The sequence below is a fragment of the Lissotriton vulgaris genome, chromosome 1_1 (genome assembly GCF_964263255.1).
Source record: "Lissotriton vulgaris chromosome 1_1, aLisVul1.2, whole genome shotgun sequence".
NCBI lineage: Eukaryota > Metazoa > Chordata > Amphibia > Caudata > Salamandridae > Lissotriton > Lissotriton vulgaris.
The window spans coordinates 237,978,239-238,003,720 of record NC_141685.1 but is presented as its reverse complement, the minus strand read 5'-3'; the positions used below and the strand labels follow the sequence as shown (position 1 = coordinate 238,003,720).

The window sequence follows — 25,482 nt, the reverse complement described above, 5'->3', positions numbered from 1 at the left end:
GGAGATACCCACTAAGGGACCATCTCTCAGGGAAGCCAGGAAGGGTTTCGCAGCGGTCGAAGCGCCTTGGGACCCTACGGGTAAGTAGTGCGCTATATAAATGCCTATACATACATACGTTCATGTCATTGAAGACCCTGAAACAGCAGACTGTCTCCTCAGCCTGCCCACAGCAGAACGTCTGAGACTAGTTGAACTCCTATACACAGTAGAGGACTCACCTGACAACATTTCCAAATTTCCAAAACTGTTTAAAGGCCTAGGAAAGCTAGCTCACTTCAAGGTTAAACTCCACATACATGAACAAATAACACCAGTGGGCAACACCATCGGAAAATACCTTTCCACTTACAGCAAGCCGTAGATGATGAACTTCAAGATCTCTTACGAGCTGACATCATTGAACGCACGTCGGGTCCCACTCCATGGGTATCACCGGTGGTGGTAGCAAAAAGAGGCCAGGACAATAGAGTACGTCTCTGTGTGGACATGCACACCCCAAACGTAGCTATAGAACGAGAGCGACACCCAGGTCCCCATATTAGCGACATGATCGCTCGTCTGAATGGAGCGACCATCTTCTCCAAACTTGACCTTAACAAGGGTTACCACCAACTTGAGCTGCACGAACAGTCTCTGTATATCACAACATTCACCATGCATCAAGGACTCTTCCGATACAAGCGCCTCAATTTTGGAATTTCATCTGCTGCTGAAATCTTCCAGGAGGCCATCCGGCGAGTCATTTAAGATGTCCCAAACACTTTCAACTACAGCAGTTCCACTAGAGGCCATTGCTGAAGCCTCTGCACAAGACAACACACTTCAAAACGTCATGCATAGAGTTTGTACAGACTCGCAGCGACACTTAGAAGATCCGATAACAAATGAAACTATCAACACACAAGAACTAGTGGCATTCAAACAAGTCAGAGAAGAACTGTCCATCAGTGACACTGGAATACTACTAAATGGACAGAAACTTGTCATCCCCCGACGATTGCGGTCGGGTATCATCGATTTGGCACATGAAGGGCATCAGGGAATAGTGGCCACGAAGAAAGCACTTCGTGAACGCGTTTGGTTCCCATCTCTGGACCAAATGGTGGAAGACACCCTGCGGGACTGCGCCCACTGTCAACTAGTAGGACGTGAGGAACCGCCAGCACCTCTACAAATGTTGCACCTACCTGAGAGTGTCTGGCAGCAAGTAGCGATTAACTTCTTCGGCCCATTAAAATCAGGAAAGTACGTCATAGTTATCATGGACAAGTACTCCCGTTTCCCCATCGCACAACAAATCTCATCTACAAAAGCAACCACTGTCATACCAGTGCTGGACGAAACGTTCGCCGTGTGGGGGATCCCCACTGTAGTGAAAACTGACAATGGTCCACCATTCAATAGCGAGGACTTCGCAAACTTTGCAGAACACCTCAACTTCAAACACCTGAAAATCACTCCACTGTGGCCTAAGGCGAAGGGAATGGTGGGACGATTTATGGCCACAATCAAAAAGACAGTACAACAAGTGGAACTAACACATCGAGACATTTAACCAGCGCTAAACGAGGTACTGCGAGCATACAGGACCACAGCACTACAAGTCAATGCCCAGCCACGCTGATGCTTGGCCGAACTCCCCGCACTCGGATACCTGCCACTGAGGAGGTCACACAGACTCGAATTACAATTTCAATTTATAAGCTTTATTCGACATTTTGTCATAAAAGCATTCACCTAACCCTATACAATAAATACTACTTATAAAAATACTTCTAAAAATACACATTAAACATTTGATGTCGAATAAGACGTAATAAAAGATCATAAAATTACATTATTACAGTTTAAGGAACACATTTCATAGGTTTAAAAAACATACAGTTTGTTGCAATAAAACAATTTATGGATATACGTAATTTCATTATGATACAGTAGCCAATAATGATCGGGTACGAATTAGCCACGACCATGCCAGATACTTTGCTACACCAACCACATACAATGTTGTACAATCAGATTCAAGTATCCTGAGGGCTTCGGCTTGGCTTCGGGTTCCCAACTTTAAGCACACCGGTTTTAACCACTTACGTCTGGGGGCCAAATACAGTGGGCAACAAAACAAAAAATGGGAGATGTGTTCAATTTCCTCATTGCAATAGTGACAATGTTCATCCCATGTCTGGGACCAATGCTTCTTAAACGCATTTAGAGGTAATGTACCAATGCGAAATTGAAAATAAAGTTTTCTATCATACGGTTTTTCGATTAGGTCCCAAAAACATTCGTATGATGGGTACATTTTTAAGTTTAAAAAGCGAGATGTTAACATTACACTTGTACTGTCACTGAATATTGCACGATATATCATCTCCCAATAAAGATCTTTTAGCTTTTCCTTTGAGGGGAAGCAAGTTGGATCATTGTTGTCCCATAGGTGGCCCAATTTCAATTCTGTAAGTAGGCCCCGCAACTCCCTTAGCCATGGGATAGTATGGAAGCGATCGAATTTGATGACATCCATCAATGCTGCTGCATAGTGGCCTAACTCTGGGGTCACCATAATTCGCCTCCAATACAGGAGGGGCCGAAGCCTCGCTATATCCACAACTGATTTTCTGCCCAGGTCTAATTTTAACGGGATCATTGGGGTACTTTGGGGGACCATTGTAACCCCTCTTAGGAACCTATTTTCCGCTCGGCCCAGATCGCTCAAGTTTGAGAAACCCCATAATTCAGAGCCATATAAACAAGCCCCCAGGACTTTCATAGAGTAGATTTCCATGACACAATTCAAAGGCTTTGTCAGGGAGGTGCGGTGTTTTAGCGAAATAGCACCTGATAACTGTCTAAATTTTAGAAGGGTTGTAGTTATGTGGTGTTTCCAGCTCATGTTTTCTTGCAGAGTGATACCTAGGTATGAAAAAGAGTCCACTCTTTCTAGGGGTGTTCCTTTGTATTTTATTACACCCTTAAACGAGGACTGTTGATTAAGGCACATAAATTTTGTTTTGGTGGTATTTAGTTCTAGGCCCTTATCATCACAATATACACCAAAGGCATCAACTACTTTTTGTAACCCACTAGGGGTGCGGGAGAGTAATAATGTATCGTCCGCAAACATGAGAACTGGTACACGGGAGCCGGCTATTACAGGGGCGTCACTAGCAATCTTCTCTAGATGTTCAACAATACCATTTATATAAATGGAGAAGAGGGTTGGGGCTAGGACACACCCTTGCCGCACCCCACGTTCAACCGGGAAGGAATCAGTTACCTCTCCTTGTTTGCCCCATCGTATCCTTGCGAAATTGTTTTCATGTAGGCGAACGAGGAGTGTGAGCAATTCCTTTTTTATGCCTGCATCCGCCAAGGTCTGCCAAAGTTTTTCCCTGGGGACTAAGTCGAAAGCGGCTTTTAAATCTACAAAAACTGCATACAATGTCCCCTTCTTCAGGGTGACATTTCTCCAATAAATTGTTAGAAAGTGGAGAACTTGGTCGACGCTACTAGTTAGGGGCCTAAACCCAGCTTGATAAGGTGACAAGATGTTATTTGCGTCGATCCATTGCTGCAGTTTATTTTGGACTAGTCGACCCATTAACTTTTGAGCTGTGTCAATTAGACTAATGGGTCTATAGTTTTTAGCCAGGGAACGGTCACCTTTTTTATATATGGGAATTATTTCTGCTCCCTTCCATGAGGCAGGCACTTCCCCTCCCATAGCCACTGCATTGGCCAACATTGTAAAGTAGGTGCACCAGGACTTCCGGTCAGATAGGAAAATATCAGCCGGAATACCATCCATACCTGGTGCTTTCCCCCCTGCTATACAGTCTAATACAACACTCACATCCCCCTCAGCAAATAGTGGTGTTTTGTAGTAGACTTGTAGAGGAAGGTTGACATTATTAAACATAGGATTACGGGCATACTGTGGTTGAAAGTATTCTATCCAACTGTTCTTTGCAACATTATTAACAGGCTGGGGTGCTATGCCACCCTTTGCCCATTTCACTGAGGCCCAAAAGCGCTTTGAATCCTTGGAGGCACAGATCTCCTTAAGTTCTTGCCAACAATCCTTGTCCCAACGCTTCTTAGCCGATTTTTGAACCTGCCTATACTGATTTCTCGCCAGCCTTACTGCTTCAGGCCTTCCTAGTCTTAATTCCTTCCCGAGATTATCTCGTGCTGCCCTGCAATTCTTATCATACCACCCCCTAGTGTCTTGTGGTTTCTTCATTTTACTTGCGGAGGTTTTTTTTCGGAAAAAACTTTGGATTGTAGTAAAAAATATATCATGGGCAGTCATCATGTAGTCGATAAAGTTAGTCTGTCCAAAATGGGACTTAATCTTAGCAACTTCACCCACTACTACTTTCTTTAGAGTCTCTATTTTAGCGAGATCTTCTAAGAGCATACTCCACTTCAGGTAACGGGAGTTATTGGAGCATACTAGGTCCTGTGTGACCATGTGATCCTCTCTAGGATACTCAAATATGTCATGGTAAGTATGTAGTGTCAGGCACAATGGATTGTGGTCGCTTTCAATCTTAGCCTTCACTTCCATATCCTCCAATTTATCCCAGAGCCTTACATCTAGGAGTATATAATCTATCCTGCTGGCCGATCTACCATTATCAAAGGTGTTTTTCCCCATACAATCTGACACTGTCCGGCCATTCACTGCTCTAAGTCCTCTTGAGAGACAAAAGCTTTTCAATTGTATTGCTACCGTGCTCCAAGTCTTGATTACAGGGATATCTAGTTGGGGTATACCCCACTTGGAGTCCTCATCTTCAGCCAGGACTTTATCCTCCTCACCCAAGGGCTCGAAGGTGGTATTAAAATCCCCGCCTATTATTATGTGAGAGGGGTCTGGTAGCTGTTCAATATTGTTCTCAAGGCACGATAGGGTCTCTGATGATTTACCCCTTGCTACTCCCCTTGAATACAAATTAAACAGGGCTAGTTGATGGCCATTTTGCCAGGTAAAATCGAGTGCCAAAATATCGTTAGAGGGAATAGACCTTTGCTTAACCGAGCAGTTCAGAGTTTGGCGTACCCAAATTAACAGGCCCCCCGAGGGACGTCCCACTCTATTACTAGTTGCCGGGATAAAGAAATTTAAATACCCTTGCCTAAAAATTGGCATAGTCGACCAAGTTTCTTGGAACATGATGATATCGTACTGATTAATAAAATCACCCCAGTCGGGAATATTTAACTTGTTAGCTATTCCGGCTATGTTCCATGAAATGATTAGTAGTTTTGGTTTAGCCTGCTGCGAGTACGTCTGGGCAATGTCGGGAATAATTAATGTTTCTGCAGGATCTACTCCTAGTATTACATTTTTGTTCAATCTCGATAACGACTCAACTTCCTCCAATGATTTTTCCTGATCCACCTGGGCCCTGCTTTGTTCTTCCAAGCCGGAAGTACAAGATTCATCTGGGACTGGTATGAATTCATCTAACATGGCAATCTTAACACGGCCTTGGCCCGTCCACACATTCAGGGTAGTAGGAGAGACATATGCGAGTCAATCACACTCATTCAGATCCGTTAACACAGAATATTGATTATCCAAGCTTAGCCCCCACTCACATGCTGGATTGGTTCTAGCCCTCCTATTTCCCACTACTGTCCATTTAGTTCTTGGTATACTCGGCTTTGCTACTAGACCCCTTCTGCTATAGAAGAAATCCAGTGTCAGTGGAACTATTTCAGCTGTCCTACGTTGTGGAGGAAGAATATTCCGTAGGACATCGGGCAGAACATCGGGGCCCTTAAAGTTCAAGACCACACAATCCCCTTGAAATTTCTTTGGCTTAGTACCTATCCACCTAACTCTTCTTGCTGTAAGCAGATCGTCTGATAATTTTTCCTTACCCCAGGGGGATATGTGCATGTTACTACTCAACCACTGGAGAGCCTTATTTCTTAACGAATCAGGGGATTCGATCTGACCAGTTTTCAGCAAGGGTGTGTTAGCTAGTACTAAAATAAGGGGCGAGGCTTCAACAATTAATTCAACTGGGGCAGATTCTGGGTTTAGGGTCTCAGGGATACTGTTGCCCATTAGTTGGGCTGTCTCAGAAGGTAGATTCATGTCAGAGGTAATATCATTCCTAGGACTAGCGTGTTGGACATGGTCTGAAGAAGCTTGTGGACCAGCATTCTTGGTCACCCCTGTTGATCTTCCCACAGTCTCCATTTGGTCAATTTTTGAAGCAACTAGATTTGGTATTTCACCCACCCCCTCATTGGTTTTCCTTAACAGGGATTCTAACTTGTTGACCTTGGTAACTAATTGGTCAACCTTTGATATGAGGGGTTTCATTAAACCTAGTAGTTTAGACTCTAGTGTGCCCATGAGCTTAATTAAAAGGATATCCTCCCCATCTTCATTTTCATACTCCTCTTCCCGTATCCCATCCTCTTTCTTTCTTTTTGCTCGTCTAGGTGGGGTTGCGGGTTTATTTTTAGAAGAGCGTAAGCCACCTCTTCTAGGTGGCGCCTTAGTGATCCCTTTTTTTGCTCTCGGAGCAGGGACAGGTGTTGGGGAGGTGTTGGTTTCTATAACTGACTCCTCAATTGTCACAGATTTATCTTGGTCTTCTAAGTTGATCAGATCTGTAAAGGGGTCAGATTGATGGTCCATTGTAGTCATTGAACCATTAGTTTCTAAATGCTCAATTAAGACTTCACTAGGGTCGGAGACAATAAGATCATCAGTTGCAGGCTGGAACACCCCTGATTGATTGATTTGGGCACAGGGTGGCGAATCCCCCATACCTAGGGAGGTCCTCCGGTTATTATTGATTTTTGTCACTACCTGGACTAGGTAGTTGTGCATGGTATTGGCCGGAGTGACAGGCGTTTTTTGTTTAGACATGATGTACAAACAATAGTTGGCAACCAGGCCCTAGCAATGGATAACTAACAATAGGCCAGTCACACAATAGATGTTAAATTGGTTTACCTTGCCACTAGTCAATTTAGAGGTTGGGAGTAAGAGGGATGGCCCAGTCCAGTCTCTCTCGGTCTAGAGCGGGCTAAAACGGGCCCGCCCTTGGCCCGGGCTTCGCCCGGCGTCCCGCTCGCGTCCCGCGAGACGGGGGTGATGCGCTATTTGAGCGCCTCCTGGCGCGCTGATGACGCTGGTGACGCGGCGTGCGCCGCTAAGCCTCCTGGGAAATGGAGTTCCCTCGACCGTGCTCCTCTCGGTCACCACTAACTCCCAGATGGCAGTGGAGTCGGGCAACACGAGGCGGGAGGCGGGAGGGCAAGGCAGCAAACAGCGAGGACTTTCTCCTGGGCTTCAAAGACTCCAAGGACACAGCAGCGTTTTTGGCTATATGGATTCCCCCCCTCGACCGGGGTGATGCGCTATTTGAGCGCCTCCTGGCGCGCTGATGACGCTGGTGACGCGGCGTGCGCCGCTAAGCCTCCTGGGAAATGGAGTTCCCTCGACCGCGCTCCTCTCGGTCACCACTAACTCCCAGATGGCAGTGGAGTCGGGCAACACGAGGCGGGAGGCGGGAGGGCAAGGCAGCAAACAGCGAGGACTTTCTCCTGGGCTTCAAAGACTCCAAGGACACAGCAGCGTTTTTGGCTATATGGATTCCCCCCCTCGACCGGGGTGATGCGCTATTTGAGCGCCTCCTGGCGCGCTGATGACGCTGGTGACGCGGCGTGCGCCGCTAAGCCTCCTGGGAAATGGAGTTCCCTCGACCGCGCTCCTCTCGGTCACCACTAACTCCCAGATGGCAGTGGAGTCGGGCAACACGAGGCGGGAGGCGGGAGGGCAAGGCAGCAAACAGCGAGGACTTTCTCCTGGGCTTCAAAGACTCCAAGGACACAGCAGCGTTTTTGGCTATATGGACTCGAATTACAACCAGAGACCACGAGACCCTGGTAGACCTCGACTACACGAAGAAAGCGAAAATTAAAGCCTATGCGGATCATCGCAGACATGCCAAGGTGTCTGACATCCAAGAAGGTGATTGGGTGTTAGTGAAGCAAGAAAGGAAGACAAAAGGGGACAGTTGTTATCTCCTTCACCCGCTGCAGGTAGTTAGACGGAAAGGGACCATGATCACAGCAGAATCAGACACCAAGAGAACGACAAGAAACATATCTCATTTCAAGAGATGCAATCCGACAAATTTCACCCGGTGTGAGAAACGTGACAAAAGCACAGATACGTTAAGTGAAGAAGAAAGTGACCGCGACACATCCACTCGAGCAGCAGAGCCCCACGATTGGAGAAGCGACCAGTCACCGGACCTGTCACAGCCCAGCCGACCGCGACGAATCATTCGAAAGCCAACCCGACTTATTGAAGAACTGTTAGCTTACATGTGGACATTTTCATTTACCAAAGGGGGAGGTGTCATCATTTCATGCCTGTCCATGGTTTGCCCCAGGGTCAGGCATGACGGCAACAGGAAGAGGAGGAGCCGCGGGGATGTGTGCGGCAGTCGGAGAATGGAGGTAAATAAAGAAGGACCTTCATGACAGAACCTCTGTGTCCTGGTCATCCTTTGGGGGGAAGGAAAACAATAAACCAGGGGGGGTCAGTGCCTCTTCACATGGCACCAGCGGGGTGTCAGCGCCTCTTCTCAGGGTATCAACAGGAGGTCAGCGAGTCTTCTCATAGCACCAGCGATAGGTCAGCGCCTCTTCTCAGGGCACCTGCAGGAGGTCAGCGCGTCTTCTCAGGGCACCAGCGGGAGGTCAGCGCTTCTTCTCAGGGCACCAGCGGTAGGTCAGCGGATCTTCTCAGGGCACCAACGGGAGGTCAGCGCCTCCTCTCAGGGCACCGGAGGGAGGGCAGGGCCTCTTCCCAGTGTACCAGCGGGGGGGTCAGTGCCTCTTCTCAGGGCACCAGAGGGAGGGCAATGCCTCTTTTTAGGGCACCAGTGGGAGGGCAGCGCCTCTTCTTAGGGTACCTGAGGGAGGGCAGTGCCTCTTCTTAGGGCACCAGTGGGAGGGCAGTGCCTCTTCTCAGGGCACCAGCGGGGGGCAGCGCCTCTTCTCAGGGCACCAGCGGGGCTTCAGTGCCTCTTCACAGGGCACAAGCAGGGGTTAGCGCCTCTTCTCAGGGCACCAGCGGGGCTTCAGTGCCTCTTCACAGGGCACAAGCAGGGGTCAGCGCCAGTTTTCAGGGACCCCTGCCGGAGCGCAGCAGCCCTTCCCAGGATCCCTGCAGCTCGTCCGAGGCCTCGACAAAGCTCTCAAGTTAGCCCAGACCCGAACATGAGCGCTTCTCCCAGCCCAGGGGGTCACTTTGGAAACTGGCTCCCCTCGGCCTGAGTTCAGAGTGTTAGAAAGAGGACTACAAGTCCCAGAATACACTGTTATAACCTGACCGAAATTTGGTACTCGTGCTGGACCTAGGCAAAATAAGATCTCTGATGAGGAAAGTGGGGAGTGCACGTAGAGGCAAGTGGAAATTTTATTTTCACAATCTGCCATAAGTTGTATACCAGTACCCTTAAATAATGATAAAAAGCTTCACCGTCATATAAAACAATTCCTCATTCAGAGCCCGATCCACCATTTCATTTATGTAGCGTGGAAAGAAAAATAGTAGCATAAATGCATTTTATATCTCATGTAGTCCGTTGAATTTGATGTCAATAATGACCCTTCGTGCACGTTTCTTTTTGCAATAAAGTACACAGAAGCTTAAAATGGAAAGGCAGAAATGCTTCCCAAAAAGTTTCTGACTTAAAAATGGCCCGTGATTGATTTGAACAGTTATGAGATTGCATCAGTAAATCTTTTACCTATAGGAGATGACGTCATGAATGAAAAGCGTCCTTACACAATAGCAGGCTTGTCACATTCTAAATTATATTTAAAATAGACGTTCAATCGTCATGTTTTAAAATATAGGCTGACTATAAAAACAAAAAATATATCCTCCCCGTCGGGGAATTGAACCCCGGTCTCCCGCGTGACAGGCGGGGATACTGACCACTATACTAACGAGGAACCGATGAAGCTCGACCTGCTGAGCCGCTCCTCATGTGGCCTTCAAGCCGCCTCTCCCCGATATGCTACCGGTTCGTGCCATTTATCAACTCCTTGACACCAACACAGGGGGCCACGGGCTCAACAAACACACACACACTCTCTCCCACCATACACACACAAACACACTCCTCCCTCACACCTCACAGCAACCCTCCCGCCTCCTAGCAGACGCTCTCAGCAGCATCCCCTGATGCCAGAGTCACCACAACCAGCTCCCAGGGCTGCTTCAGAGGGGGGGCCCCGGACTGGCTCTTCAGCCCAGGGGCCCCTGGCTCTGTCTGATGAGGGGGCATTGCAGCGGGGGCTGCACACAGGGAGGGGGGCGGGAGACACCACCCCCCTCGCCCCCGCCGGAGGAGAGAGCTGGGCTGTAAAGGTGAAGAGGGGAGGCAGGAAAAGCCCCGGCGTGTGAGGGTCCGAGAAAGAGGCGCTTTCCATTGTGAAGCAGAGGGAAAAAAAGTGAAGAGTTTGCAAAAATCCTTCGAGCCGGATTTGAACCAGCGACCTAAGGATGACAGTCGCTCCACTACAGTCCTCCGCTCTACCAACTGAGCTATCGAAGGCTAGGTTGGGAGAGGATGACAAGGCGCTATATCGCATGAGGAGTGGGCACAGGGCCCAGCCATCTACCTCGCATTCTGTTTCTAAACACCAACTCCAGGGCTTGCTAAAGCTCCAAACCCTCCAATGGAGACTTTCCTTTCCACAGCAGCCCCCCTGCCCCTCCCTCGCACCCTCAAAGGGCTGAAGAAACCAGCCCTTCTTCCATGCAGTTTTGCTGAAGGAGCCGCTCTCTCCTGGGGAGCCCTGGGCTCGCCCCCCCCCCTCTCCCGGAAGAGTCTCATGTTCCTCACGGTCGGTGCCTTGCAGTGTTTCTTTCATGTCCATTCATGCGCCCCCACTTTCACTGTGTATTTCAGCCTCCTAGCGCTCTCGCTGTTGCTTGTCTTCATGGCGCTGCTTTTGATGTAACAAATGTTTAAGCTGCTTAATAAAAAAAATCAGAGACAAAACTGAGCCTTTAAGTGACGGTAAAAAGCGCGCACTTTTCTTTCATGAGATGTGAATTGTAATAAAAAGACGAGAGCCCTGATTACGGGGGGTGCTTTGGTTATTCGTGCATTCTTCTTTCACATGTGTGATCTGTTGAAACCCCCGCGACTCTCGGATATTTCTATTCACAGGTCCCCCTGATGGGCGGCTCTGGCTCCTGCTCGGGTATCTGAGCGCAGCATCCGCGCGCCGCTGTGTTTACTCCTGCGGTTCCTTCTGTACTGTGCAGGGGCTGCTCGGGTGCTGCGTGTTGAGAGGCTTTTGTGGTTCAGGAAGCAAAACCGTTCAAACCTTATACCAAAGCCACCAGGGGCACTGACTGTAGCAACTTATTAATGTCACTGTGTAGTAGTACCACGCTCCCTGGTGGTCTAGTGGTTAGGATTCGGCGCTCTCACCGCCGCGGCCCGGGTTCGATTCCCGGTCAGGGAAGATTCATTTTTCCCTACACTTTATTTAAATTCCTTCTTTAGATTTTTTAAAACATATGCTAAATTATTCATTACTGCAAATGTAGCGTCACAAGGCAGACAAGTGCTTGACATATAAAAAATAGACAAGTTCTACAGGTGCCTAATCTTTAGACTGTTTTTATTTAATAGAACATTCGATTATACTTTATCTTTCCAGCCGAAAGGCGTCCTTTCCAGACCGACTCTGGGGAGCTGCACCTGCCGCGCGGTTACCACAGGTGTGTGTTGTGTGCAGCCTCTGACCACGGATACATTTGTAGACTTTTGATTTATCCATCGTCAATGCCATGAACCGTGTGATCCTTGACACATTGTTTCCGTGTGTTCTCTGAACAAGAGTTAGGAGTTCATAAAACCAGGGGTGACTTCGAGGTGAGGAGGTGTGTTTATACCTGTACAAGTGGGGACATTTACAGTTCAAGCTCTTGATTCTCTGATGCACGTCTGTGAAGGCTGAGATTGTTACTTCATTTTTTAAAACCACTCCCTAGGATGGGTTATGAAGTCTGGGCTATGTTTACACCGGCAAATATTGGGGAAACATGAACTAGTATATGTTTATTCTGACGACAGTGACCATTGAGCCCAGACTGGTCACAAGTAGTTTTAAAACTGCTGCATATGCTGTTTGCTAATGATATTCAGTGGAGTCTGTTTCTGAATTACACTGCACGGCAATGACTAGTCTGTGAAGAGAGGAAGCTTACACTTTCCATTCATTCTCTTTTGCAACTGTTGTAACATCCACCCAGTGTCACCCCAGGAAAACACATTTTTAATAATAGGAAAATGTATACCTTGCTCTACAGATCCATGAAGGGCTCCATAGCTCAGGGGTTAGAGCACTGGTCTTGTAAACCAGGGGTCGCGAGTTCAAATCTCGCTGGAGCCTATATATTTTTTATTTGAGTAAAAAGCTTTCAATCTCTTAAATATTCTAACAAACAAGCATTCTGCCTCCAACATTAAACTCCCAAGTGAGGGACTTTAGCCAAATTAATTCTTCCATTACAACGTGAAACAAATATCCCCTTCCAGGTCCACCTGGACAGCGCTGGGCTCCCTGGTGACAGATGCCATGACGTCATGGTTCTTGTGATGGAATGTGAACTCTCTGAGCAGGTTTGGTGAGTTGAGCGTCTTATTAGTTGTCGGCGTGTAATTCCCTAAAACGGGCAGAAGATCTTTAGGGCTGCGAATGTGAAGGCGGCTTGAAGATCGGCGCTGACTGCAATCGATGGAGTCACTTGACCCATAAACATGCCCAGTGTAATTGCATATTACTACAATGTATTTGAAAGCACTTAAAAAATAATTTTGCCTATATTGAGACAGCCTATCTTCTACAGCAGCGGTTCCCAAACTTTTTAGGGCCACGACCCACTTTTAGGAACGACACACTTTCTCGACTCACCTGTCTTTAATAGACATGAGGCGGGCAATTTTTTAAATGTAATAAAGCATCACGTGGCAGCGCACTGTCATTTATCGACAGCACCATTCATTCCGACATTTAGACGGATGCAGCAAGCTATGCAGCGCTACAGACATGGCTGACTAACGCGGCTGGCTGACACGCTGAGGTGCCTCCACACTACTTTCCCCAACTTGGCTGAACCACAGGCACGTTCCATACATTTTGGAACCCCCAGTGAGCCACAACTGGCTCACTCCAGCGAAGAGATCCCCCGGTGATCCCCTGGCTTTTCAAGTTACACCTATACAGGTACTCCAACTCAAAAGGATTACTTAAGCACTATCCAACTCAGACAACCAGTCCTAATGATGATCCGAAATGGTCCGGATCGAAACGCCGTCGACTCAACAGCCTAATTAATAGGCGCACTTCTTCTTAGTGGCTTTAAAACTATCTAATTAATTGTGCCCACTGTGATATCACTCGGTCACATGCGCCGTCCTTAGCCACTCACTGTAGATAATTTGCACTCTATACACAGTGCGCCGACTACGCTGTTTTCACTTTTCTCACTTTTGTCGCCACTTGCACTATTTATTCACGTTTGTTGCACCAAGTTTAATGTGGTTGTCAATACATTTTATGCAGTGCTGTTCTTAACTGTGTACTCCCAACCATGAAATGAATGCTATAACAAAAAATGAATAACTATTTTTTGATTCAAAATTGAGTGATCTCCTTCTTGTCCATTGCAGCAATGCTATGTGCATGCTACTCATAACTGTCTACTAACTTTTACCTTACAGGACATGGCATTTACAATGTGGCGCACCATGGGGCAAAAATGGCTCAGATGCGTCACGCATCTGTGCCGTAAAAGCGGCGCATTGCTGGAGGTGTGTCGCAAGCACGATGCAGCTCCAGCAATGATCAGGGGGGCCCTATGTGCACAATGCTGCGTCAATCCTTACGCCTGCTTCAAGCAGGCGCAGGGTTTTGACGCAGCATGCGTCCCAAAAGTCACTGAGTGAAATCTCGTAAATTTCACTCAGCCACTTTTGGGAGGCGTTCCTCTGCCGGAACGCCGCCCCCCCCATGCGCAGGAACGCCTACTTCTTGTGCAGGGCTTTACAACGTGACGCATCTGGGAGATGCGCCACGTTGTATATACCCCACGCCATGGCGCATCTTTTGCGCCGACGCAGCCTCACAAAAGTGACGCAACAGCAGCGTAAAAGCAGCGCAAGGGCCTTATAAATCTGCAGTTTTACTGATAAAACGTTGTAGCACTCACATTATATTGTGTAGAAATCGAGTTGCAGTGAATATTTATTATTTGCGCATCAATTTAGTAAAGTGTCTTGATTTCTTCTGATCCTACTCAAATCTTTATTACCATCACATTTCAGAATTATAACAAAAACGTGCTTCATCTTCTTTCCTGGCTGCTGAAGTGCACAGTTCATTTCCATGTATTTCCATGATATTGTGAGTTAGGAGAACATTACATCTCCCAGCTTTCCTTTTACACTTTGTGTAGCCACCAGGGTTGTAAGATAATTTACTTTCCTTTTTTGATTGCAAAGTGAGAGGAATTCCTAAACACCAGTCTCTATGTTAGAAAATAAACGGCAGAACATATAGATTGACCTTTGACCTCTGTCTTTGAAGCCCAGCAAATGTGACAGAAATATCCGGAATTTAAAGCCAGCGATATGTATTGGCTGAACTTTGGCGACCCACCAGAGGCTGTGACCCACAGTCTGAGAAACACTGTTGTACTGTCTTGTTCTCACTAATCAGGTTAACTGGCATTTATTTTCTTCATTTAATGTGTTTACATTAATTTATATGCATTTACTTCAAAATAATTACAGAACTGTGTTTTCTTTTAGACACACCTTTACCTCCCCCACCCACATGCCCCCCCTTTAAATCACTGACCCGGCCCCATTGCACTAAGGACCCTGCACCTGCTGCCCTCGTGTCCCTCGGGTCCAGTTTATACGGTAGTGAAAAGGCGCACGACAAAACTTTTTCCAGAGTGAGGCGCCCTTTCACCTATCCAACCATATTACGGGTTCTCATTAATGAAACCAGTGTGGAAATGAAGGAATGCAGAAACAGGCCATTTAATCTTAGACAAAGAGTCATAAATGTTAAAAGTTTGAATCTCCCTCTCGTTCCTGTTAAACGTGCATTGAAAAACGGGCTAAGTAATTACAAAATGTTTCTTCTGAAAGCAAGGAATTTGTATTTAAAATAATTTTCAGCATAAAAAAATAATCTTTTCTAAAAGTAGGGGACACCCGGATTTGAACCGGGGACCTCTTGATCTGCAGTCAAATGCTCTACCACTGAGCTATATCCCCAACTATAGCACAGTGCGCTAAATATGAGCTCTACCACCATGTGTTCAATATCATAAGTCTGTTTCTTGTTTCTGATGAGTCAGTGAGATTTTGCTTCAAGGCGCGCCACCTAGTTATTGTTCCAGTTTTGTGTGCGTGCACACAGCCCTCTGTGAAATGGACTTTGTTTGATTTTTGCCGCGTGGGAGCGCCTAGTCGCCGCTATAATGGCGAAAGGGAGTGTGGCGAGGGTGGTATGTCCGCCCCCCCCCCAAATCCTGCAGGGGAGGGGCGATGAGTCCTAGCCATGGGAGTCTGAGCTGGTGATGAGGGCGCGGGAGGTGGGTGCAGGAGCCTCCTCACACCCACCAGTGTCTTTTTTTAAAATTTATTTTATGCGTTTTTATATAGAGCGAACTTTACCCGAAGGCGTCAGAGCGCTTCACAATAGGAACAGAACTGATACACGAGGAGAAAATTACATGAGAACAAATTACACAAAAGCAAATGTTAAGTTACATGAGGCAAAAGTGCCAATTGTGAGCAAAAAAAATTACAAGAGGTAGCAAACGGTAAAATACAGGAGGAAAAAGTGACGTGTGCAAGTTACAAAAGCGTACAAAGTACAAGCAGAGGTATAGTACTGCAATAAATGGCAGAAACTCAAACACAAGAACAAACGTTACTAAGGCACTGGTGGCACTTGTGCAAATGTCTAAAGCAAACAAAAAACAAGAGGTAGCAAACAGTGTGTTACAAGAGAAAGTGACGGGTGCATGTTACACACGAGTACCAAACACAGGTAGAAGGATAATACTGCAATAAATGGCAGACACTCCAACACAAGAACAAACTTTACTTAGGCACTGGTGGCACTTGTGCAAATGTCTAAAGCAAACAAAATGTAAGAGGTAGCAAACAGTGTGTTACAAGAGAAAAGTGACGTGTGCATGTTACAAAAGAGTACCAAACACAGGTAGAAGGATAATACTGCAATAAATGGCAGACATTCAAACCGCAAGAACATACTGGGAAGGCACTTTCATAGTCAAGTACAATAGGATTTTCTATAATGGAAGTTCTTCCTTCAGATAATCGAGAGGGCGTGAGTTAAATTTGGAGGTGTCTTTGAAAGAGGAGAACTTTGAGGACCGTTTTGAAGGCCTGGGAGGAGGTGGTGGTCCGGAGCTGAGGCGGAAGTGAGTTTCAGATTCTCACTGCGTTGCCTGAAAAGGATTGGGCCATCGATCTTTCCTTCTTGAAGGTGGGAGGTTCAAGCATTAGATTTTCCGCATTTCGTGATGGTCCTCAGAGCCTCCAGAGAGTTTCAGTTTATTCGCCAAGTAGCGAGTAGAGGAGGAGAGCAAGGCTTTGTGGATGATACAGGCAGTCTTGTAAATAGATCTTGCCTCGATGGGAAGCCAGCGCAGGGTGGATAGCATGGGTGTGATGTGGTCGCTTCTTTTGGCCCCATAAATTAAGCGAGCTGCTGAATGGAGAACAGATTTAAGGGGGACAGGTGGGATTTGGGGAGGCCAGTAAGAAGAGAATTGCAGTAGTCCAGTCAGGAGAGGACCAGCGATTGGACCAGGGTTTTAAGGTCTTGCTCCGGTAAGAAGTGACGAATTCCCCAAAGAAGGCGCAGTTGGTATTGAGCAGACATTGCAATGGAATTGATGTGGGAGATTAGATTGAGTTTTTTGTCGAGTATGACACCAAGGGATTTTGCACTATCGGCAATGATGGGTTTATTGTTAAGTAAATTCATCTGATCCATCCATGATTGAACCGGGGGAGGAGAAAGTGAGGAGGAGAGGAGGAGGAATTCAGTTTTGGAGGGATTCAGAATCAGTTGATGCGTTGACATCCAGTTTTAAATGGAGTCGAGAGTAGAGCCTAGGATGGAGAGATCGTCAGTGGAGGCGACCTTGAGGTAGATTTGAGTGTCATCTGCATAGAGATGATAGTGGATCCCGGATTTACTTAGGAGATTTCCTAGTGGTTCTAAATAGAGATTGAACAATGTGGGTGCAAGTATAGAGCCTTGCGGAACACCTTGACCTACCGCCACAGGAGATGAAAGACTGTTCGCTATTTTGATCATTTGGGATCTATCAGAGAGGAAGGAAGCAAACCATTTAAGCACAGTGCCCTCCATGCCCATTCTCTGTTGAAGAGTGTTGAGGAGAGTGTTGTGACTGACAGTGTCAAAGGCTGCAGAAAGGTCAAGGAGAATTAGAAGACAAGACACCCCCGAATCGAGTATCCACAGTGCGTCATCAATCACTAGCAGCAGGGCTGTTTCAGTGTTGCAGTTTTGGATGATGCCGGACTGGAAATTGTCAAGAAGATCGTTGTCATTGATATGACGAGAGAGTTGTTTCGCTACACATCTTTCTGTGATCTTCGCAAGAAAAGGTAGGTTGGTGATGGGGCGGAAGTTGTTGAGGTCCTTCGCATCAGTAGTGGGTTTTTTAAGCAGAGGGGTGACCTGCCCAGTTTTGAAGGAGACAGGAAGGGAGCCTTGACAGAGGGAGAGGTTGACCAGGGTGGTCCAATAGGAAAAAGAATGGGTATAGTAGTCAATGGCAATGGCACTAGGGATGGGGTCAAGAGAATGGTTGGAGGGCTTTGTTTCACGGATGCAATTGAGGAGGGCATCTTCAGAGATGGGGTCAAAGTTCTGCCAAATGGCGGGGGGCGTGGCTTGGACGCCGATCGGGATGGCGGCGTGAGCTCGCAGCTCCGCGCGGAATCCCGCTAATTCTCCTGATTCCTGCACCCTGGGCGACCCGTGATCGATACTACTGCCCTACGGAGTGTAGGGGAACCGCGGGGTATCGGCAGAAAGTTGCTGGGGTACAGCTGGCCCCGAGGAGACCTCGATGAAAAGACGGCAGAGGTGTCGCCGAGAATGTGAAGAAAATGGCGGCGGAGCGGACCGGCGGCTCTGGACATCGACATTGAGCAGTCTTGACACCGACTGGTGGGGGGTCCCACTGTTGTGAGATCGATGCTGTGGGGGCTGTGGCGACAGCCCTGAAGATCGGGGGGCCTGGAACCCGGCACTGCTCGGGCATCGGGGACGACTGCTGGCCGCTACCCCTCCTCCTTCCCTTCCTCCCCCCGACCCTGGAGGGGGCGAGTCGGGCGGTGCTAGCCCATTTGGCCCTTGGAGTTGCGGGCATCGGTGGTGGCACTTGATCCTGTACTTTATTGGGAAGTTTGCCCCGTCCCACGAGTGCTGGGACCAGGCGAGTTTCCTAGCCTGTGACGCAGTACCCTAAGATGGCGGCTACAGGGGGACCGGCGGCCATGGAGCGCGGACAAGAGGACCTAGCTGCGCTGTCCCAGGTCGGCGACACCCCCCCGCCAATGTCGGACCAGGAGCAGCGGCTGAATCGGCGCTTGGACGCCATACTGGACGCCATCACCTCGACCAAGGAGGCATTACAGCAGGACATTGTGCAAGTCGCCACGGGGCTGGGGCTATTGCGAGCGGACCATGCGAAGCTGGCAGATAAGGTCAAGGACCATGATCAACTGCTATTGGCCCTGAAACTGTCGGTGGTGACCGCAGAACATAAGATCACAGATATCCTGGCCCGGTTGGATTCGCTGGAACGGCGAGCGGAGGATGCCGAAAGCCGCAACAGGAGGAACAACGTGCAGGTCGTAGGCCTGCCGGAACGGATTGAGGGGGAGGATGCGGTGGCCTACATGGAGGACTGGTTTCGAACTGTGGTGGCACCAGAGGGGCTTACTCCTTTCTTTACCCTGGAACGAGCCCACAGGGTGCCGGCTTGCCCGCCTGGGCTTGGCCGCCCCCGACCGATGGTGGTGCGGCTCCTCCATTATAAGGACCGGGACCTCCTCATCCAGAGGGCTCGGGCATCGGGCCCATATGAGGTGGAGAACAGCAGGGTCACGATTTCCCCGGACTACACCATGGTGGTCCAGAGGAGTAGGGCATCGTTTTTGGCGGTGAAGAAGGAACTGCGAGAGGAGGGCATCCAATACTCCTTGCTCTTCCCGGCCAAGCTGCGGGTCATTCTGGATGAGACCACGCACTTCTTTCAGACCCCGGACGAAGCATGGCAGTGGCTGGAGTCTTACAGAGCGGGGACGGATAGGTCTCACAAAAGTAGGCGAGATCGGCCTAAACCGCCTCAGGTCAGACAATCACAACGAATTCGGTCCCGCAACAGGCGCCGGCGGGAGAAACGGGAGGCCCAAATGGCTGCGGACAAGAGAGAGGCGCTTGCGGCGACGGCGGCCATTACGAGGTCGCAGCAGGAAAGTGAACTGGCGGAGACGGACTCTGGCGGCGAAGGCAGCAGGACGGGAGAGGACCTCTCGGAGGCAGAGAGTTCGAAGGGGCCGGTGGTGACCCCTCAGATATCCGATGGGATTTTTCACGGTTGAGACTGCATTGGGACTTGGACACGATCTTTTGGTAGGGTGCTATCCTGTTGGTGATGGGTGGGTTGCCAAGTAGGGTGCCGCGTTGGCAGGATGGGATGGGGAGCGTGGGGCGTGGGCTCCGCTAGCTGGGGTCGGCGATAACTCACCCCCCCAGGGCCCTTAAGGCCTTCTGTGGTGGCGACCACAGGTTAGAAGGATGTGTGGTTGGATTGAGGTTTGGATCGGGGCTGACACTGGGTTTGTAGGCTCTGTCCTGGGGAGTGGGGTTTGGGGTGTTTTCTTTTTCAGAGTTTGTTTCGGGGGGGCAAATGCTATGGTGGGCATACGATCTGGCAATGTTTGACTTGGATTGTTCACTGCTGGTATGGGGACGTTACCTAACTTAAAATGCCTAACGTGGAATGTCCGGGGGCTGCGAACCATGGTCAAGCGCCACAAGGTACATGCGTATTTGGTGCGAAGGGGGGTCCAGGTTGCCATGCTACAGGAGACCCATCTGACGAAAAAGGAATGTGCTGCATTGCAAAAAAGATGGCGGGGTCAGGTGTTTGGCACCACTTATTCAGCGTATGCTAGGGGGGTATTGATATGGGTGAGAGCGGGGATACCGTTCCAGGTGCTGAACCAAGTGGTGGATCCTGAGGGCAGGTTTGTGGCGGTGGAGGGGCGGTTATATGGTCGGGATGTGGTTCTCTGTTGTGTCTATGCGCCAAATACTGATCAGGCCCGATTCTTTGATGGCCTTTCTGGGTCCTTGGCCTCTTTCCTAGCGGGCCCGGTGATACTGGGGGGGGATTTTAACTCGATTACGGATGTGGTCTTGGACAGGTCTCACCCTCCCCTTGTTGATTCCCCGGTACGCAAGTTAGCCATGCATAGGAAGGATTGGCAGGACAGGTGGGGGTTGCTGGATATGTGGCAGGAACAGCACAGGGAAAACAGGGATTATTCCTTTTACTCAGCCCTCCATGCACTACACGTGAGAATTGATTCGGTGCTCTGTGGCGGGTCCCTGGCCCCATTGATCTCTCACACGGAATACTTGGCCAGAACCATATCAGATCATAATCCCCTATTGGTACATGTCCAGTGGCAACGGGAGCGCTCGGCGATTCCAACATGGCGGCTCCGGCTAGACACGTTGGAGGATTCAGTGTTCAGTGCAGCGGTCCAGCAGGGCATAGATCATTATTTCAGTGAGAACGAGGGTACTGCAGCGTGTAGGTCCACTGAGTGGGATGCGATGAAAGTGGTGGTGAGAGGGGTATGCCTGGGTCGGTTTTCGAATGCTCGTATGACTGTGTTGAATGCACTTGCGAATGCAGAAGAGAACCTGAGAGATCTGGAGCGGCGCAGGCCGGAAAGACCGGACTTGCAGGCCCGGTTGCTGGAAGCGAAGGAGGTGGTCGCTACCGAAACGGAGCGGTTGAGGAGCTACGACTATAGGCAATACACCATCAGAGTGCATGCTGAACGGGATAAGGTGGGCACGCTCTTGGCCAGACTTGCTAATCCTGAAGTTAGGGGCTGCCCGGTCCTTAGCATCAATAACGCACTGGGGGAGACGGTGTATTCTCAGGCAGCGGTGTTGGAGTGCTTTCGTATGTATTATGAGGAATTGTACCGGAGTCAGTTGGGAGTGGAGGCCCAGGAAATTGCAGAGTACCTAGAGGCGAGGCAGCTTCCGGTCCTTGACGATGAGGACGCGAAAGAGCTGGGCGGGCCGATCACGCTAGCTGAAATAAGGGCGGCCATTAAAAACATGGAATAAAACACCCGGTGTGGATGGGTTGCCGATAGAGTTCTACCAGCAGTTTGTGGATAGCTTGGCACCCAGACTGCTGGTGGTATACACGGAGGCTTATGAGTCAGGTGGTTTGCCCGGATCCATGAGGGAAGCATTGATAGTGCCGCTGCTGAAGCCCGGCAGGGATGCGACGGATGTGAGGTCCTATCGCCCGTTGTCCATGTTAACGGTGGACTATAAGATACTGAGCCGGATCCTGGCCACCAGGCTGGCTCCACATATGACTGGCCTGGTGCACAGGGATCAGGCGGGGTTTATCCCCACGAGGAGTACGGCGCTGAATATCCATCGACTGGTTGGGATAATGGACGCTGTATTGGATGAGAACGGGACCCAGGCGGTCCTGTCAGTGGACAATGAGAAGGCTTTCGATAGTTTGGAGTGGGTTTTTCTAGATGGCTTACTGGAGAGATTTGGTATTGATGAGGGGTTCCGCCGATGGACGAAGGTACTGTATTCCTCGGCGACAGCGCGAGTACGTTTGGGTGGCTTGGTGTCTGCGGCTTATCCGGTATGTAGAGGCACACAGCAGGGGTGCTCCCTTTCCCCCCTCCTGTTTGCCCTGGCGATGGAACCCTTGGCGGTCCATGCAAGGTCGGGAGACAGATATGCGGGGATAGACAGCGGTGGGCGGCTACATCACATCTCGCTGTATGCGGATGATCTGTTGCTGTACTTAGACGACACAGAGCGGGCTTTGGAAGGGGCGATGGACCTGTTGTCGGAGTTTGGCCAGTTGTCGGGCCTTAAGGTCAACTGGGCAAAGACCTGTGTGTTTCCGCTGAGGGCGGAATCGCCCTGCCCCACTCGTGACTTGGGGGTAGTATGGGAGCCATCTTGCTTCACTTATTTGGGAGTCCGTATCTACCACGCGACCGGGGACCTGTTAGAGGGCAATATTGGACGGTGCGTTCGGGCGCTGAAAGGTAGTATGTCTTTTTGGTCAACCCTTCCGCTGACGGTGCTGGGTAGGATAGCTCTCTTGAAAATGGTGGCGCTCCCCCGGCTCCTGTACTATTTTCGGACACTGCCCATTTGGATCCCTCAGAAGATCTTTAGGGACCTGAGGACGATGGTCATTGGTTTCCTGTGGGGACATGGCCGCCATAGAGTGGCGTTGAGCACGTTGCTACGCCCTAAGATTGAGGGGGGATGGCCGTCCCCGACTTTGAACTGTATTACTTGGCGGCGCAACTCCAGGTTCTTACGCAGCATGTGGCTCGGGTGTTTAGGGGACCGGAGTGTGATCGAGAATTGGGGATACAGCGCCATGTGCTGGCCTATATCGTTATGCAGCAGAAATTGGAGTTGCGGGGCCTCACTATGGAGGAACGGACGCTCAGGTTATGCTGGCAGAGGAGTCTCAGGAGAGCGAAGGCGACTCGACCATATGCGCCGGAGATACCGATTGGCATGCTAACAGCCCTACCGCATGGAGGCGATTGGTCCCCATTGCTGGAATGGGAAGAGGCGGGCCTTCAATGGTGGGAGACCTGTATGTCGATGGGACTTTAGTGCCCTTCGTAGTACTTCAAGAACAGTTCGGGCTACCTGACGGGGGTTTCCTATTACATGCGGCGGTGGTAGCGGCTATACAGAGGCATTGGAAGGGAGGGCTCCTTGAACCGGACACAACTATGGCATGCCAATATGTGGTAATGGCAGCGGGCACCTTTAAGGCGGTGACCTGCCTCCATAACAGGATGTTGAACGAGGGACTGGAACCGCTCCTGGGGCTCAAGGCGAAATGGGAGGAGAGTGTGGGCAGGCCCATTCCGGACACGGCATGGAGCCATTTCTTACGGCGTACGTGGAAAGGCACGAGGAATGCTCGGTTCCAGCAGGTGCACTTCTTTGTGCTACATAGGGCCTATCTGACTCCGGAGAAAATAAGGCGGTACTTCCAGGTGCAGGACGCACGGTGCCCGAGGTGCTTGTCACCGGAGGCGGACATGGATCACTTGTTTTGGGGTTGCCCGCATTTGGAGGCCTATTGGGCAGAGGTGGGGGACCTTCTAAACGAAGTGACTGACAGGGAGGTGGAATTTGACATGGCGGCGTGTCTGTTGCTCTGGTTCCCGCACACCAAACACACTAAGGTGACAAGCAAATTCATTGACCTGGGATTGATACTAGCACAAAGAGAGATTTCGTGGCATTGGAAGTCCAGGGGAGGGCCGTCAGTAAGGAGGTGGAAGAATGACTTGTTGCGGTGGTCTGAATGTGAGAGTGTGCTCCGAATGAGGCAGGCTGTCAAGCTTGGTAATGAGAAAGCCTTGGATACAGCGCGTGCGTGGGAATTGGTGGTGCAGGCCTTACGTGATTCATTAGTAGAGGATGAGGACTGAGTGGATGGGACCTGAGGACACCGCGAGGCATACTAGTTCAGAGTTGTCATTGACACTGTGGCGGGACCCATACTACAATTAGGAGCATGACACACACCATTAGCGGTTGCCGGGGCGGGGGTACTAGGGGGTTGTTCAGAGGTCGTTCGGGGTGGGTTGGGAGCCAGGGGGTTGATGGACCGCGGTGGCGATTATGGGACTGAGAAGGGCCTGTGGGGCGTAGTTGGCTAGTGGGAGGTAGCAGAGGGGTGCGGGACAGGTATGGTGGGCCCCACAGAGCACGGGGGGGGGTACGGTAGCGGCTTGTAGCACTGACCTGCATAAGTAGGATGGCTGATGTTGTTATTTGTTGTGGGTGGGGGGGTAAAAGCAGATACGTAAAATGTTCTTTTCGACCATTGTCCCATTGGGACGCTCACCATGATGTCTTCCTGTTATTTAGGACACTGTGCCGCCCGGCCTCCGGGATGCGGGCTGAATGGCTGTGTATGGTGCACGCTTTTACGATTGATGCGGGGGGACACCATGAGTGGACTGGTTGTGCAATTGTAAGCTGTGGTTTCTAATTCTGCAATAAAAACAAATTAAAAAAAAAAAAAAGTTCTGCTAAATGGCTGAGGATTTGCGCTCCTCTGGAAGGGTAGGATGAGCGACCTGATCCACAAACGATTTCACTTTTTTTGTCAAAGAATATAGCGAAATCCGCTGCTTTCTTTGTAGAATCCTCCAACTTGGAGGTTGGGGTAGAGCAGTTAGGATTCTTGATGAGATCGAATAGTTTTTTGGGTCTATTTTTGGCTGAGTTCAGGAGGGTTCTGAAGTGCGACGCTTTCCCAAGGAAGATGTGCTTGTGGTTCTTGGATCTTGCTGAACGAAGCGTGGCCAAATTATCGGTGGAGGGCGCTTGCCTCCAGTGTTTCTCCAGGAGTCTTAGGTGCTTCCTTTCTTCATAGAGGGATTTGTCGAACCAAGGTGCTGAGGGAATGGGCCTTTTCTTTCTGCTTTGGAAAGGAGCAACATTATTGATTTAGACTGCAAGGACTGTGAGGCATTGGGAGGTGAATTCGTCAACATCTAGGTTCGTGTCAAGCCTTGGAAGTGAAAGCAGAGCTGATTCACAAAGGCAACCGATGTCAATGTTTTTAGTGTCACGGTACAATGAGGTAGCCCTCTTAGGTTGGCCAAGAGTTCTAGAGTGTGATAGGTGAAGAGAGAATGGGATGAGGAGGTGGTCAGACCAGTCTACATGAATAGGGGTAGCGATAGAAAGCATGCCTGCTTTAGAGATAACAAGGTCCCGGATTGAGCCCTTGGAGGGTGTTGATTCTGTGCAGTGTTGGATAAGATCATTTGAAGAGAGGAAGGTGGCCAGCAAATTCGCAGAAGAGTCTTGCGGTGAGCCCCAGTGGAGATTGAAGTCACCCACGAAGGTCTGATTGTCACTTTGCGAGTATTGGTCGCTGATGAAGTCAGTGAGTTACTCCATAAACGAAGGACTGCTACAAGGCGGGCAGTAAATGGCATGGAATCTGAGGGGTGAGCGGTGGTGTAATTGAAG

General features: G+C 49.5%; 5 non-coding genes across 5 annotated transcripts; 2 read left to right on the top strand and 3 right to left on the bottom strand.

The window, feature by feature from the left end:
- Window positions 1–9,936: 9,936 nt before the first annotated feature.
- On the bottom strand, window positions 9,937–10,008 carry TRNAD-GUC (transfer RNA aspartic acid (anticodon GUC)). The gene has a single exon. It is a non-coding gene; the product is annotated as a tRNA-Asp (tRNA).
- Window positions 10,009–10,527: 519 nt separating this feature from the next.
- On the bottom strand, window positions 10,528–10,613 carry TRNAY-GUA (transfer RNA tyrosine (anticodon GUA)). The gene is given in 2 exon segments: window positions 10,528–10,563; window positions 10,577–10,613. It is a non-coding gene; the product is annotated as a tRNA-Tyr (tRNA).
- An 850-nt stretch (window positions 10,614–11,463) lies between these two features.
- On the top strand, window positions 11,464–11,535 carry TRNAE-CUC (transfer RNA glutamic acid (anticodon CUC)). The gene has a single exon. It is a non-coding gene; the product is annotated as a tRNA-Glu (tRNA).
- An 860-nt stretch (window positions 11,536–12,395) lies between these two features.
- TRNAT-UGU (transfer RNA threonine (anticodon UGU)) lies at window positions 12,396–12,468 on the top strand. Its single transcript has one exon. It is a non-coding gene; the product is annotated as a tRNA-Thr (tRNA).
- Window positions 12,469–15,293: 2,825 nt separating this feature from the next.
- On the bottom strand, window positions 15,294–15,365 carry TRNAC-GCA (transfer RNA cysteine (anticodon GCA)). Its single transcript has one exon. It is a non-coding gene; the product is annotated as a tRNA-Cys (tRNA).
- Between the last annotated feature and the right edge of the window lie 10,117 nt (window positions 15,366–25,482).